This window comes from Lolium rigidum, chromosome 6 (genome assembly GCF_022539505.1).
Source record: "Lolium rigidum isolate FL_2022 chromosome 6, APGP_CSIRO_Lrig_0.1, whole genome shotgun sequence".
NCBI classification, from domain to species: domain Eukaryota; kingdom Viridiplantae; phylum Streptophyta; class Magnoliopsida; order Poales; family Poaceae; genus Lolium; species Lolium rigidum.
The window spans coordinates 136,972,411-136,988,582 of NC_061513.1; positions in this window are offsets into that span (position 1 = coordinate 136,972,411).

Below are 16,172 nucleotides of genomic sequence, written 5' to 3' on the forward strand. Positions count from 1 at the left end.
ACCCAAATTGTTACAGCGGTGACGAGGTGCAGCGGTGGAGATGGCGGTGATGATGATGATGATGATGATGGTGATGATGATGGAGATGATGTCCAGCTCGATGACGGTGACGATGGCGTCGATTTCCCCCTCCGGGAGGGAATTTCCCGGCGGATTTCAGCCTGCTGGGAGAGCTCTTTTCTCTCTGGTGTTCTCCGCCCCGCAGAGGCGGTTGTGACTCTTCGCGACTATCCTCTGGGGCTTAGGTTTTCGGGACGAAGACATACGCGAAGAAAAGGAGGCGAGAGGGGGCTGTGGGCCCCCTCCTCACAGGGTGGCGCGGCCAGGCCTTGGGCCGCGCCGGCCTATGAGGTGGGCCCACCTCGGGTCCCCTCGGCTCCCCTTCCGGCTCCCTTCGTCTTACGGAAAAATAGGATTTTTCATATAATTTCCGTCAACCGTTGATTTTCCGAAATATTGCATTCTAACGGTGCTTTTTCCAGCAGGAATCCCGGCTCCGGTGCGCGATCCCCAAATAATCATGAAACATGCAAAATAGATGAAATAACATAAGTATCATCTCCAAATATGAAATATATCAATGAATAACAGCAAATTATGATATAAAATAGTGATGCAAAATGGACGGATCACAAGTTTTCTTAACACACAAGCCAAACCCCCTTTGTGATTAGTGTTATGATAAATAAATAGCTTGTGTGAACCATGTGTGTGCTTAGTTTAGCCTTAAGATTTGTGTGGTGATTGTATACCTCGTATTCGATTTTAGACGCTAGTACCGAGGAGTACCAGGAGGAGGAGGTCTACTTCCAGGAAGAAGAAGACCACATTGATCAGTACACCAATCAAGGCAAGCTAATATTCTTGCAAGCTACCTTAGTGCAAAGCTCTCCTTGAGCAAGGCACCATTGCCCTATTAACTTGTGTTCCACTTTACAAATCCCAGTTTTATCCCTCAAAGCTTTACTTTGCTTTACAAGATTTCATTTATAGTTGACTTGAGTCTAGTTGTGAAGTAGTACAAGAGTATCAAAGTTAGCCTAGAAAGCTACAAGTTAGTTAGCACCCCTCATGCTTATTTGCTAGTGCTAAATTAAAAATGACTACTCTAGCTGGGAACTTGTGAAGCTTTTGAATTATGAAAACCTTGGAATGATGAGTCATTCTATTGAAAGATTTTGAAGGTGAATGTGACAAAATGGTGTCTTTAATGAAAACTGATGATTGGGTTCGGATGCGATACCATTCCAATTCTAGAGTACCCCCACAATACCTGATTATGGGTAAGGCTTTAGCTGGAAATTTATGTGCCTTAGTATGGGTTCCCTCTAAACAAGCGTCATAGAGGTTATGCCGAGGCTGCCTCCGTTGAAAGTGAAATGATGTGAAATGAGGTGATTGTACGACCCAAGCCCTGTGCAGTTCTCGGGATAACAGTTGGCTATCACCGGGAGGCCAAGCTCATGGGGAGAGGTGCCTATACTAGGGTGTGTAAGGTTAAGGGTTGATGATCCGCGTACTGAGTTACGATTATTCAGGGTTATCCTTGAAGGATGTAATCAAATGTTGTGGCACAAGTGTGCAACCTCTGCAGAGTGTAAACCTATTCGAATAACCGCGTCCGCGGTCATGGACAGTTGGAAAGGCCATACTGTTCCGTCATTAGAACTTTTACCAAAGGGTGACTTATTGTTTGAATTTGAAATGAGACTCTGTTTTGAATCACAACAGAGTTGTGGGAATGACACTAATGTTCCCACTTGAGTTAGTTAGCATATGAGGAGTCTTTTACTAAAAGTGTTTATGAACTAAAATTGGCTTTATGCAAATAACCTAGAGCTTAGCATACTTCCCTCAAACTGTTAGTGCTTACACTAGTATTAGTTTGCGAATACTTGAAAGTACTCACGGCTGTGTCCCTGGCTATTCAAATGGCCAGACTATGAAGCTGAACAGCAGTATGAAGATGACGGCCAGCAGGACGTCTACGATAACTAGGAGCTTCTCCTGACGTCAAGCGTTGCCTGTGGAATAGATAGTCCACTACTACTTCGCTTCCGCTACGTATTTGTGTAATGATCATTAGATCAAGTGTTGTAATGAGACTGGATCATGTGATCCTTTTTATGTAATGACTACTATGGTACTGTAATGAATGATGACTCTATGATATTCAACTGTTATGTCTCGTAAAAACAATCTTCCTGGGATTGCGATGTATGGCATAATAGGCATCTGGACTTAAAAATCCGGGTGTTGACAGACGTCCCCCAAACGCGATACAAATGGAACACGTCCCCCAAACGCTCAATCCGGCACCGTTTGGGGTACGGTTTGGGAACGCGACTGGAGATGATCTTAGTTACTATAGCGTGTGCGTTGTATCTACACACAGGGCTTACCGGACCATGAGGAAACGGTTGGAATTGTTAGGCATTCGTCATTGTTCTGCACAACACACGGAAAAGATCTTCAGTGTGTCATGGAGTGTCTTAAATGGCCTGGTTTGTACTAGTGTAATCACACTACAAGTCAACTAAAATCAGTGCACATGATTTTATTATTGTCCGTTTTAGATTGAAAAAATTGTACACTACTAGAGAAAATCCTAGCCGTAGGATGACTAGCAGTGGCGCACCACTACACTGATGCGCCATTGCTATATAAGAGGGGCGTACCATAAAGAGGTGCTCTATTGCTAGTCATGTTACCAGTGTGCGTCTGTTGCGGTCAGAAACCCACCGGCGAGCAACGACGGGCAACACAGTAGAGCCGGGAGGCTCCCAGGATTGCGGCTGACCCTGGTCCCTCGGGCGAAGGCCCGCAATGCCTTCTGGCACACGCGTCCTGGTGCTTACGAGGGCGTGCCACCTGACCTATACCTGGTCAGGAAGGTGATGGATTGCTTCGACTAGTTTCCTGCATGGAAAACACGTAAACATTAAATACGAGCCCCGATCGGCTCTTAAGTTGTTCTGTGGATCGGCTCAAAGAGCCGATTGCCCCATGGTTCATGTTAGATTTATAAGGACATGGGGATCATGCTTTATCAATATCAAGCTAAACTAATCTACGATAGTCTAGGGTTTTCACCATATAATCGGAACATCATATGCGTAATTGAGCCTAGCATATACGTAAGATGATGGAAAACCAACCCTAAAGAGGCCTAAAAACCAACATGAAGTTGATCCCCGGAACAATCCCTCTAGAGCTTAGTAAACCACACCTTACGCGCTACCGGATCCTTCAATTCGTTTATAAGGCCTAACCATACGGATATCAAACCAATCCTTGAAGAACAAGGAGCAACTATAACGGATTAGATCTACTCAATAATGAACAAGCAAGATGATACCCTTACACCTAAAATAGGTGTAAGGGCAGCTAGATATCGAGGGGAAGCGTAGCTAAACAAGTGCATCGTGAAAGCATTGTGATCAACCCCAAAATACCTAAGATAAGGGTGTTGCTCGCCATCAAAAAGGCTTTAGCACGAGCAACACCAAAAACGAATAAACCGATACTGCCTAGATCGCAAGATGCGATCTAGGCAGCATGTTGCTTACCCGGGAGAAACCCTCGAAACAAGGGGTGGCGATGCGCCTAGATTGATTTGTTGTGAACGTGATCGTCCTCCTTTCTCAATAACCCTAGATACATATTTATAGTCCGTAGACTTTCTAACTTGGGAATAAACCCAATCGTGTACGAGCTAAACTCTATCTCTTAATTCTAACCGACACGTAACCTACTATAATTTACAGATACACGGGCAATCTTGCCCAAACTTCTTGTACAAGGCCGGTTCGGGAATATTCTCCAGGTATATCTTCAAAGCCCATTTAATCACGGCCCATCCCCAGACTTGGTTAAATTCTGGTGGTAACACATGCCCCCTGGTTTTGGCAATGATAATTTCAAAACCACTATGTTTTTCTTCGTAGGGTCACGTCGTGGCAGAGCAGAACCGTCGCAGTGTCCTTCATCATGATGCCTTGCCTTCTCAACTTCTCTGCACGATTTGACATTTCTTTGGCACCACTTCCTCGGAAACTGCTGTAACATTAACTCCCCTCATATCCCTTTATTTAACCGCGCCGGGCAGTTCGCCTCTTCATCCTCTTGCTCCGTACTAGCCATCGGCAAAAAAAACCCTTCCTCTGTAGCCATGTCTTCTTCCTCCTCCTCCTCTGCCTCCTCAGGCCTCTCCTACGTATCTTCTCCCCTCCGTGAGCCCACGCCGGAGTGGGACCCGGTGGCGGCGTACAACCGCCGCGCCCCGGAGGAGTGGGACATCGAGTCCCATGATTCCTCCGTCTGGTCTGAGGACGACAAGTCCTTGACCGACGGAGAGGACGACTTCCAGTTCCTCGTCGATGGGGAGCTGGAGGCGGGGAGCGAAGACGATAGCTTCTCGTGGGACGGCTACACCTCCTCCGACGAGGAGGACGACGAGTCCTCCGACGAATATCCCCCGGCGAAGCGCTTCCGCGCCGGGTCGGACGACGACAGCGACGACGACGACGAGGAGGACGAGGCTCCCGTAGAGGGCTACGGGAGCAGCGACGAGGAGCCCACCAGCAGCTGCGCCGGCGGCAGCGATGACGACGACGAGGGCAGCAACGACCCTTAGATTAGGGACTACTAGTATAGGACTAGTAGTAGTAGTAATCGGCTTTTGTTCTTTCCTCCTTGAGCAATCGGCTCTTCTCTGTAAAAGCCCTTTTATTAATGAAGAAAATATTTCTAAGTCGATTTTGCCTTTTTACCAGTTTTGCCGATTGTCAAAGCAAGTCAACACACCAAGAGCCGATGGCAGCGCATCGGCCCTTGCCATAAAACGCGAGCAAGGCCAGCTCTGTTGCCTATTCAAACGGTAACCTGCAACTTATCCGAAAGAGCAACACTCAGATCCCCAAATCGCCGCTCGAACAGATCCAACTCACGGCCACACGAACCTCAGATCTCAATCGCGCAGGCTCGAACCCGCAGCGGATCCAATGGCGGAATCATCCAACGCCAACGCTATGGTCTCCGGCCTGAAGGTAATCCTCAACCGCTCCTCGCTGTCCGAACATAGTGCTAGAATTAACAACAAACATCTGAATTAATGCTTCGTTCGTCATTAATTTCTAGGTATCGGACATTCTACTGCCACATCCTTCTCTTCCAAATTCTCTCTGTCTTGGCCCTCGTTCTACCGAGAGTCCTGCCCATCTGATTTCATGCGAGGCAAATAGAATTCCCTTCGTGAACTAAAACCTAGATCTGACTTCTTGGGCCGACTTCTTACGAGCCTGGCCTAATCCTCCTGAAGATTGGGTTTCATGGTACAATAGAGTCTCCAAAACACACCACGCCACTTGGGAAACCGCAGGAATAGCCGATGCTTTAGCTTTATCACTGTCTCCCCTTGAGAAACACGAAAACCTTCTGAAAACCATCGGCTATTTTTGGTCTGATGCCATGAATTGCTTCATGTTTGGTCATGGCCCCATGACACCAACCTTACTAGATGTGGCCATGATCAACTGGTTTAGACATTGCATCCCCAAGCCCATCTGCCTTTAGGCTGCCAAAGGTCCCCTTCGCGCTTTCTTCCAAAACAGAGTGCACAAACTGGGGTGCTTACCTTCGGCGGCACATGAAAAACAAAGGCCCAGTAACGGAGAAAGAACACACGGCCTTCCTGAATTTCTGGTTGGAACACTTCATATTTTGTGGTCCTTCACTTGCTCCAACCAAGAATTATCTTTCCCTGGCCTATGAACTTGCCAGAGGCACTCAGCTTGGCATTGGCAAAGCTGTTTCTTGGAGAGGTCTATAGATATCTCCAGCTAATGTCCGTTAAACTGTTCTCCCAAAAGACGAGTCAAAGCTGGAGGTCCACGGTGGTTTATTCAACTGCGGGCTCAGTTGTACTTCCAAAACCGGATCCCAAACCTTCCACCCTTGGCCACTTGCACCTTCCCGGATACCAACGGGGGCAGATCCGATGCACTAGCTACGGCCAAGCTCTATATAGCCTCCCGGGGAGCAAGCCGACCTCTAAGGGAGCATCGAGTGGTTCGGAACTTTCTACCAAGGCACTGGACGACCCTCTCTTCTTTCCTTATACGGAGTCTGAAAATTTTGAAAATCCAGTCTCCTTCAGGTTAGATAGTTTTGCCGATGATGCTGACACTCGGCAGTTGTAATCCATCATGATCCGTCCCTGCTTCCTTCCCGTTGGCATGAGCACCTCAAACAGGATCATCAAACCTGGTTATGAGTCTTATCAGCCGGTCGTGGCAGCCCGGCAACTTGGCCTTGGACAGGTATCTCCTCACTTATTTCTGCACCACCTAACAGAGAGCAGAGCTGATCTACCTGATGTCCTCACCAGTCAAAGGTGTTATTCCTTCTTTGACGCTCTAGCCGCCCCAATTCCTCATAACCTCTCTTTTACCTCATCAACCGATGGTTTTGAGACTTGGTGGTCAATGTGGAGGACTCATGCCTTCAGGAGAGCTCTGGGACCATTGCTGAAACAACTTGATGCTGAATATGACATCCCTGTAGAACAGGTACCACTACTCACAATTTATTTTGAAGTGGCTTGCAATGATTTCCTTTTATAACATTGCTTTGCCTCCTTGCAGCAACAAGACAGTCCAGATCCTGTAGATGATGACGGCTCCCTTTTAGATTTCTCCCACCAGCTCCGGTGGTCCTCTTCTGCAAAAACTCACCATCTTTGAAAAAGGTTGTGATGCAGAGCCAGCCGATGACACCAACATCGGCTTCCAAGAGCAGAGTGTCTTCCAGGTCAGCTGCCCCCCGAGCCTCAGCCAAGGCGAGAACAGCAGTGAGGAAAGTAGCTGCCAGGAAGACTCTGAAGCGCCAAAGCCCTACTCCGGCTCAAGAAAGTTCGCACGTAAGTTGACCCGTGATTTGGCTGATTTCATTCATCCTTCTAGGCTTCTGCATCATACTTATACTTCTTTTACAGACCTCCACTGAAGAAAACTCTAGTGAGGACACCCAGTCCAGTCGAAGGGACTCGAGCTTGGGTAACTCTGGGAAAACCACCACGCAGAGTCGGCCAGACTTGCCACCGTCGGCTTCCAAGAAAAGGTCAGCCCCCGAACCTGCTGTCTCCCAAATTCCCATCAAAGCAGGGCAGGGCAGTCGCACAAAGAGCCGATGTATCAAAAGAGCCCGCAAGGAACCGCAAGCCTCTTCATCAAACCAGGAGATCTCAAACGTAATCCCTTCCATACTCTCCCTGGCTCATATTTCACGCTGACCCATTGCTGTTCTTGTCGGCTAACCATTCCCTTTGCAGACTGATGACACCTCTAGTGGGGAAGTTGAGGAGGTACCAATGCCATCCGCCACCCTGGACCTAGCAACTTCTAAGAGTGTAGCTGACAAGGTGGCCAGCTTGGCCAAACCGACAGCAGAAACACCAGAGCCGATCACCTCTTCATCGGCTGTTCCTCTGGTCTTAGGAGAGGTACGATCCTTCCCTTTAGCTCTATCTTACTCCTTTGCTGTCTCCTGACGTTTCTTGTTGTCAGTCAGGGTTATTACCTTTCAAGCCTGCTAACATTTGACCCTGAATCCATCGAGCCGGCTACTGCGAAAAAAAGCGAAGAGCCAGGACCCAGCACTACACATGGTCAACTCCAGCATCTTAAGGCCCTGCTCTCCTCCTCCATCGAGTCATTGGTTGAAGACTCCGAGGCAGTGAAGATAATTCTGGAGGATATCCAGCCTCATCTTCCGGTGACACCGCAGGAGAAACTTTGGTCAGTCGTAACTCTGTCTGCCTACAGGTCAAGAGTGGCATCGGCTCGTCAGAGAATCGACCTGCGCCACGCCCAGCTTCCGCTGAAAGCCGATATTGCAGACAAATGCCAACGGCTTAATGAGAAAAAGGCTGCCTTGGACGCCAAAGCCGACACATCCGACAGAGCACGGGCTGAGCCGGCGACCTTGCGCAAAGAATTGGAGGCCCTTGAAGAGAAGGTTCGGGCAACAAAACAGCTCATTGAGGCTAAGGAAGCTCTTATCGCCCACTCCTCGAGGAAGCAGAAGGTCTCAAAGCTGGACCGAAGACTGATCTGGCCGAAATCCGCGCCTTGAACAAGCAGCTGGTAGCAGGCAAAGACGAAGATGATGAGGCCGAGATCGCCGAGGTGGATCGTGTTCGCGCTGATGCCCTCCATGCCCTTGAGATGTTCCTTCAGTAGAGTCTCCCTGTGTAATCTGAGAAACAAGTTTGTACTCCAGAGCCGATGGCTGTGCATCGGCTTTGTTCCCTAGTTCTAAAGCCGATGACTGTGCATCGGCTGTACACTACAAAAAAAAATTTACTGGCCGATTTCGTGCATCGGTCTACATGTGTTATCGTCTATTATTCCATATTATGTGCCCCCCGAGCCGAATCTTTCAAGTGATTGAAGATATCGGCTCTTGCTGATGCATGTTGATCGTAGCTTATCCCACGGACCAATGTAGATCTCTTCTAGCTCATCAGCTGACGTAAACCCATACCCTAGCTTTCCGTCGCCTGTTAGATCGACGTTGAACACAGGCAGAACGTACGGCGAGGATAATTTTGGCCGATTGCTGGAATCGGCCTCCATGTTGATTGAATTGCTCAATGAAGGTTTACAACTTGTATGTGATCCCTTACAGGGGAAGCCTCCCTACCACGACTACGTGACATGTTTGAAGTGAGATCCTTGCTTTTTATTTTTTGGGGCCGATCGCAGGGATCGGCCTTGCCACGTGTGTCGATGGATGTTGCTCTTGCTACTCTATCAGACCGGTGGATAAGACCAGCCTCACCCCGTTTTTTGTCACCTCGATGCGATCACAGCCGTCCAAACTGATTCCAGAGAGTGGTTCTTGGTCTTCCGAGTCCCTAATGTTCATGCCGGCTATTGAGACGTCGATCGAGTCATCTGCATGCACGAATTCTACGTCGTCTCCATCCCACTGTATCAGGCATTGGTGCATTGTAGATGGAATGCAGCAGTTGGCGTGAATCCAATCCCTTCCTAGCAGGGCAGCGTAGGTGCTCTTGCTGTCGACGATGAAGAATGTCGTTGGGACCGTCTTTCGGCCAATGGTTAGATCCACGTTCAGGACACCTTGCGTCCCTGATGCTTGGCCGTTGAAGTCGTTTAGTGTGACGTTGGTCTTGATCAGATCGGCACTAGAGCGTCCTAAACGCCGTAGCATGGAATAATGCATTATATTGACCGCTGCTCCCATGTCAACCAACATCCTGCCGACGGGCTGCCCATTGATATAACCCTTTAGGTACAGGGCCTTCAAGTGTTTGTAGCCCTTCTCCCGTGGTTTTTCAAAGATGACGGGCTGTGGACCGCGATCAAGCTGTGCTATCGGCACTTCCTCGGTTCTCGGGGCACGAAACTACGATGGAAGGAAGAACACCATGTTTGTGCCAGCCGATGTACCCACATCGGCTTTTTCTTGCTTGGGATGCCAAACTTTCTTTGGTGGACGTGTCTCTTCGTCCAAAGTCTGTTGAATTTTCACGGCCAGATCAGGCCGCGCTTTCCTCAACGTGTGCAAGTATCGCGCTTCGGCTTGCTCCAAGCTGCGTAGCTGCTGAACCCTACGCTTTTGGGAGTGGCTGAGTCCATCGGGGCACCACCTTGGCCGGTGGTACCTATCCTCTTCTTCATCTTCGACTCCTCAAAGTCTTCATCTTGAGAGGACTCGGCATGTTTGTTCCGTGGCGGGAGAGGTCCTAGACGCTTGAAAACCGAAACGTCTCCCGCATCCTTCTTCCGGCGTCTACACTGCGGGCAGTTGTCGATCGTAGGCAATCGGCTCATCCCTGAGTCCCAGCAGTGTTTAAAGAAGGGACAGTCCCAGTGTCTATCCATGTCCTCCTGCTCCCTTGACCTCTCCTTAACGCGGTGCTCACGTCCTTCGTCGCCTCTGTCATGCCAACGGTACCTTCCTTTGTCTTCATTGGACCGATTGTATCTCTCATCGTTTCTGTCGTACTGCCGACGTCGGTCATACTGATATTCATATTTGTTGAGGAGGTGCGTGGAAAGTGGTTTTTGGTATCGCACGCTTCTCACTTGTTCCTTGGTGAGGTACCGCTTGTCATCATATCGGGGCCGGTCGCGTGGATCGGCCTCCTCCTTTTCCTTTCCGCGGGAGTGACTGCTTTCTTCTTTATCCTTGCCATGGTGGCGCACAGGCCCTGCCATGTTAACATCAAACGAGAAATCCAATCGACGCCTCACGGAGTGGTCTGTTTCCACCATGTTGACGCCAGGGAACGGATGCGTGTCCACTTTCATGGCAAACTGTCCGAAGAGCAATCGGCCTTGTTCTATCGCCACTTGGATCTGCTGACGAAACACCTTGCAGTCATTGGTGGTATGGGTGAACGAGTGATGCCATTTGCAGTACGGCCTCCCGTTCATTTCTTGTGCTGTAGGGATTTTATGGCCTTGATACGTCTCCGACGTATCGATAATTTCTTATGTTCCATGCCACATTATTGATGATATCTACATGTTTTATGCACACTTTATGTCATATTCGTGCATTTTCTGGAACTAACCTATTAACAAGATGCCGAAGAGCCGATTCGTTGTTTTCACGCTGTTTTTGGTTTCGTAAATCCTAGTAACGAAATATTCTCGGAATTGGACGAAATCAACGCCCGGGGTCCTATTTTGCCACGAAGCTTCCGGAAGACCGAAGGAGAGTCGAAGTGGGGCCACGAGGTGGCGACACACCAGGGCGGCGCGGCCCAGGCCCTGGCCGCGCCGGCCCGTGGTGTGGGCCCCTCGTGCCGCCTCTTTACCTGCCCTTCCGCCTACAAATAGCCTCCGTCGCGAAACCCCCAGTACCGAGAGCCACGATACGGAAAACCTTACTGAGACGCCGCCGCCACCAATCCCATCTCGGGGGATTCTGGAGATCTCCTCCGGCACCCTGCCGGAGAGGGGATTCATCTCCCGGAGGACTCTTCACCGCCATGGTCGCCTCCGGAGTGATGAGTGAGTAGTTCACCCCTGGACTATGGGTCCATAGCAGTAGCTAGACGGTTGTCTTCTCCTCATTGTGCTTCATTGTTGGATCTTGTGAGCTGCCTAACATGATCAAGATCATCTATCCGTAATACTATATGTTGTGTTTGTCGGGATCCGATGGATAGAGAATACTATGTTATGTTAATTATCAAGTTATTACCTATGTGTTGTTTAAGATCTTGCATGCTCTCCGTTATTAGTAGAGGCTCGGCCAAGTTTTCGCTATTAACTCCAAGAGGGAGTATTTATGCTCGATAGTGGGTTCATGTCTCCGTGAATCTGGGGAGTGACGAAACCCCTAAGGTTATGGATGTGCTCGTTGCCACTAGGGATAAAACATTGATGCTATGTCCGAGGATGTAGTTATTGATTACATTACGCACCATACTTAATGCAATTGTCTGTTGTTTTGCAACTTAATACCGGAAGGGGTTCGGATGATAACCTCGAAGGTGGACTTTTTAGGCATAGATGCATGCTGGATAGCGGTCTATGTACTTTGTCGTAATGCCCAATTAAATCTCACTATATTTATCATGACATGTATGTGCATTGTTATGCCCTCTCTATTTGTCAATTGCCCGACCGTAATTTGTTCACCCAACATGCTTTTATCTTATGGGAGAGACACCTCTAGTGAACTGTGGACCCCGGTCCATTCTTTTATACTCGAAATACAAATCTACTTGCAATACTTGTGTTACTTGTTTTCTTGCAAACAATCATCTTCCACACAATACGGTTAACCCTTTGTTATAGCAAGCCGGTGAGATTGACAACCTCACTTGTTTCGTTGGGGCAAAGTACTTTGGTTGTGTTGTGCAGGTTCCACGTTGGCGCCGGAATCTCTGGTGTTGCGCCGCACTACATCCCGCTGCCATCAACCTTCAACGTGCTTCTTGACTCCTACTGGTTCGATTAAACCTTGGTTTCTTATCGAGGGAAACTTGCCGCTGTGCGCATCACACCTTCCTCTTGGGGTTCCCAACGGACGTGTCAACTACACGCATCAAGCAAATTTACGGCGCCGTTGCCGGGGAGATCAAGACACGCTGCAAGGGGAGTCTCCACTTCCCAATCTCTTTACTTTGTTTTTGTCTTGCTTTATTTTATTTACTACTTTGTTTGTTGCATTATATCAAAACACACAAAAAAATTAGTTGCTAGCTTTACTTTATTTACTGTCTTGCACTCTATATCAAAAATACAAAAAAATTAGTTCACTTGCATTTATTTTATCTAGTTTGCTTTATTTATGACTGCTAAAATGGCCACCCCTGAAAATACTAAGTTGTGTGAGCTCACAACCACAAATAATAATGATTTCCTATGCACACCTATTGCTCCACCTGCTACTACAGCAGAATTCTTTGAAATTAAACCTGCTTTACTGAATCTTGTTATGCGAGAGCAATTTTCTGGTGTTAGTTCTGATGATGCTGCTGCCCATCTTAATAATTTTGTTGAACTATATGAAATGCAAAAGTATAAGGATGTAGATGGTGATATTATTAAATTGAAATTGTTTCCTTTCTCATTAAGAGGAAGAGCTAAAGATTGGTTGCTATCTCTGCCTAAGAATAGTATTGATTCCTGGACTAAATGCAAGGATGCTTTTATTGGTAGATATTATCCCCCTGCTAAAATTATATCTTTGAGAAGTAGCATAATGAATTTTAAACAATTGGATAATGAACATGTTGCTCAAGCTTGGGAAAGAATGAAATCTTTGGTTAAAAATTGCCCAACCCATGGACTGACTACTTGGATGATCATCCAAACCTTCTATGCAGGACTAAATTTTTCTTCGCGGAATTTATTGGATTCAGCTGCTGGAGGTACCTTTATGTCCATCACCTTGGGGGCGGCTACAAAGCTTCTTGATGATATGATGATTAATTACTCTGAATGGCACACGGAAAGAGCTCCACAAGGTAAGAAGGTAAATTCTGTTGAAGAATCCTCTTCCTTGAGTGATAAGATTGATGCTATTATGTCTATGCTTGTGAATGGTAGATCTAATGTTGATCCAAATAATGTTCCTTTAGCTTCATTGGTTGCTCAAGAAGAAAATGTTGATGTGAATTTCATTAAAAATAATAATTTCAACAACAATGCTTATCGGAACAATTCTAGTAATAACTATAGGCCATATCCTTATAATAATGGTAACGGTTATGCTAATTCTTATGGGAATTCTTACAACAATAATAGGAACACACCCCATGGACTTGAAGCTATGCTTAAAGAATTTATTAGTACACAAACTGCCTTTAACAAATCTGTTGAGGAAAAGCTCAATAAAATTGATATTCTTGCTTCTAAGGTTGATAGTCTTGCCTTCGATGTTGATCTTTTGAAATCAAAAGTTATGCCTAATAGGGATATTGAAAATAAAATTGTTACTACAGCAAATTCCATCCAAGTTAGAATTAATGAGAATATAAGATTAATGGCTGAACTGCGTGCTAGGTGGGATAGAGAAGAAAATGAAAAACTAGCTAAAGAGAAAAATGTAGCTAAAGTTTGGACTATTACCACCACTAGCAATGCTAATGATTCACATGTTGCTGCACCTCCTACTATCAATGATAAAATAATTGGTGTTGGCAATGTTTCTGCTCCTAGTGCAAAGCGCGCAAAACTGCCTGAAATTGCTAAAACTGCTGAAACTGCCTGTGATAAAACTGCTGAAATTTTTTCCAACCTTGGGGATGATAATCCCATTGCTTTAGATTGTAATGATTTAGATTTTGATGATTGCCACATCTCTGAAGTTATAAAGTTCTTACAAAAACTTGCTAAGAGTCCCAATGCTAGCGCTGTAAACTTGGCTTTCACAAAACATATCACAAATGCTCTCATAAAAGCTAGAGAAGAGAAACTAAAACTTGAAACTTCTATTCCTAGAAAGCTAGAAGATGGTTGGGAGCCCATCATTAAAATGAGGGTCAATGATTTTGATTGTAATGCTTTATGTGATCTTGGTGCAAGTATTTCGTTATGCCTAAGAAAGTCTATGATATGCTTGACTTGCCACCATTGAAAAATTGTTATTTGGATGTTAATCTCGCTGATAATGCTAAAAAGAAACCTTTGGGGAGAGTTGATAATGTTCATATTATGGTTAACAATAACCTTGTCCCCGTTGATTTTGTTGTCTTGGATATTGAATGCAATGCATCTTGCCCCATTATATTGGGAAGACCTTTTCTTCGAACCGTTGGTGCTACTATTGATATGAAGGAAGGTAATATTAAATATCAATTTCCTCTCAAGAAAGGTATGGAACACTTCCCTAGAAAGAGAACGAAGTTACCTTATGATTCTATTATTAGAACAAATTATGATGTTGATGCTTCGTCTCTTGATGTTACTTGATATGCACTTTCTGCGCTTAGCTGAAAGGCGTTAAAGAAAAGCGCTTATGGGAGACAACCCATGTTTTTACTACAGTATTTTTGTTTTATATTTGAGTCTTGGAAGTTGTTTACTACTGTAGAAACCTCTACTTATCTTAGTTTTATGTTTTATTGTGCCAAGTAAAGTCTTTGATAGTAAAGTGAATACTAGATTTGGATTACTGCGCAGAAACAGATTTCTTTGCTGTCACGAATCTGGGCCTAATTCTCTGTAGGTAACTCAGAAAATTAAGCCAATTTACGTGAGTGATCCTCAGATATGTACGCAACTTTCATTCAATTTGGGCATTTTCATTTGAGCAAGTCTGGTGCCTCAATAAAATCCATCTTTTCGGACTGTTCTGTTTTGACAGATTCTGCCTTTTATTTCGCATTGCCTCTTTTGCTATGTTGGATGAATTTCTTTGATCCATTAATGTCCAGTAGCTTTATGCAATGTCCAGAAGTGTTAAGAATGATTGTGTCACCTCTGAACATGTTAATTTTTATTGTCCACTAACCCTCTAATGAGTTGTTTCGAGTTTGGTGTGGAGGAAGTTTTCAAGGATCAAGAGAGGAGTATGATACAATATGATCAAGGAGAGTGAAAGCTCTAAGCTTGGGGATGCCCCGGTGGCTCACCCCTGCATATTTTAAGAAGAATCAAGCGTCTAAGCTTGGGGATGCCCAAGGCATCCCCTTCTTCATCGACAACATTATCGGGTTCCTCCCCGAAACTATATTTTTATTCCGTCACATCTTATGTGCTTTGCTTGGAGCGTCGGTTTGTTTTTGTTTTTGTTTTTGTTTGAATAAAATGGATCCTAGCATTCACTCGTATGGGAGAGAGACACGCTCCGCTGTTGCATATGGACAAGTATGTCCTTAGGCTTTACTCATAGTATTCATGGCGAAGTTTCTTCTTCGTTAAATTGTTATATGGTTGGAATTGGAAAATGCTACATGTAGTAATTCTAAAATGTCTTGGATAATTTGATACTTGGCAATTGTTGTGCTCATGTTTAAGCTCTTGCATCATATACTTTGCACCCATTAATGAAGAAACACCTAGAGCTTGCTAATTTGGTTTGCATATTTGGTTTCTCTAAAGTCTAGATAATATCTAGTATTGAGTTTTGAACAACAAGGAAGACGGTGTAGAGTCTTATAATGTTTACAATATGTCTTTTATGTGAGTTTTGCTGCACCGTTCGTCCTTGTGTTTGTTTCAAATAACCTTGCTAGCCTAAACCTTGTATCGAGAGGGAATACTTCTCATGCATCCAAAATCCTTGAACCAACCACTATGCCATTTGTGTCCACCATACCTACCTACTACATGGTATTTTTCCGCCATTCCAAAGTAAATTGCTTGAGTGCTACCTTTAAAATTCCATCATTCACCTTTGCAATATATAGCTCATGGGACAAATAGCTTAAAAACTATTGTGGTATTGAATTGTACTTATGCACTTTATCTCTTATTAAGTTGCTTGTTGTGCGATAACCATGTTTACGGGGACGCCATCAACTATTCTTTGTTGAATATCATGTGAGTTGCTATGCATGTCCGTCTTGTCCGAAGTAAGAGAGATCTACCACCTTAATGGTTGGAGCATGCATATTGTTAGAGAAGAACATTGGGCCGCTAACTAAAGCCATGATTCATGGTGGAAGTTTCAGTTTTGGA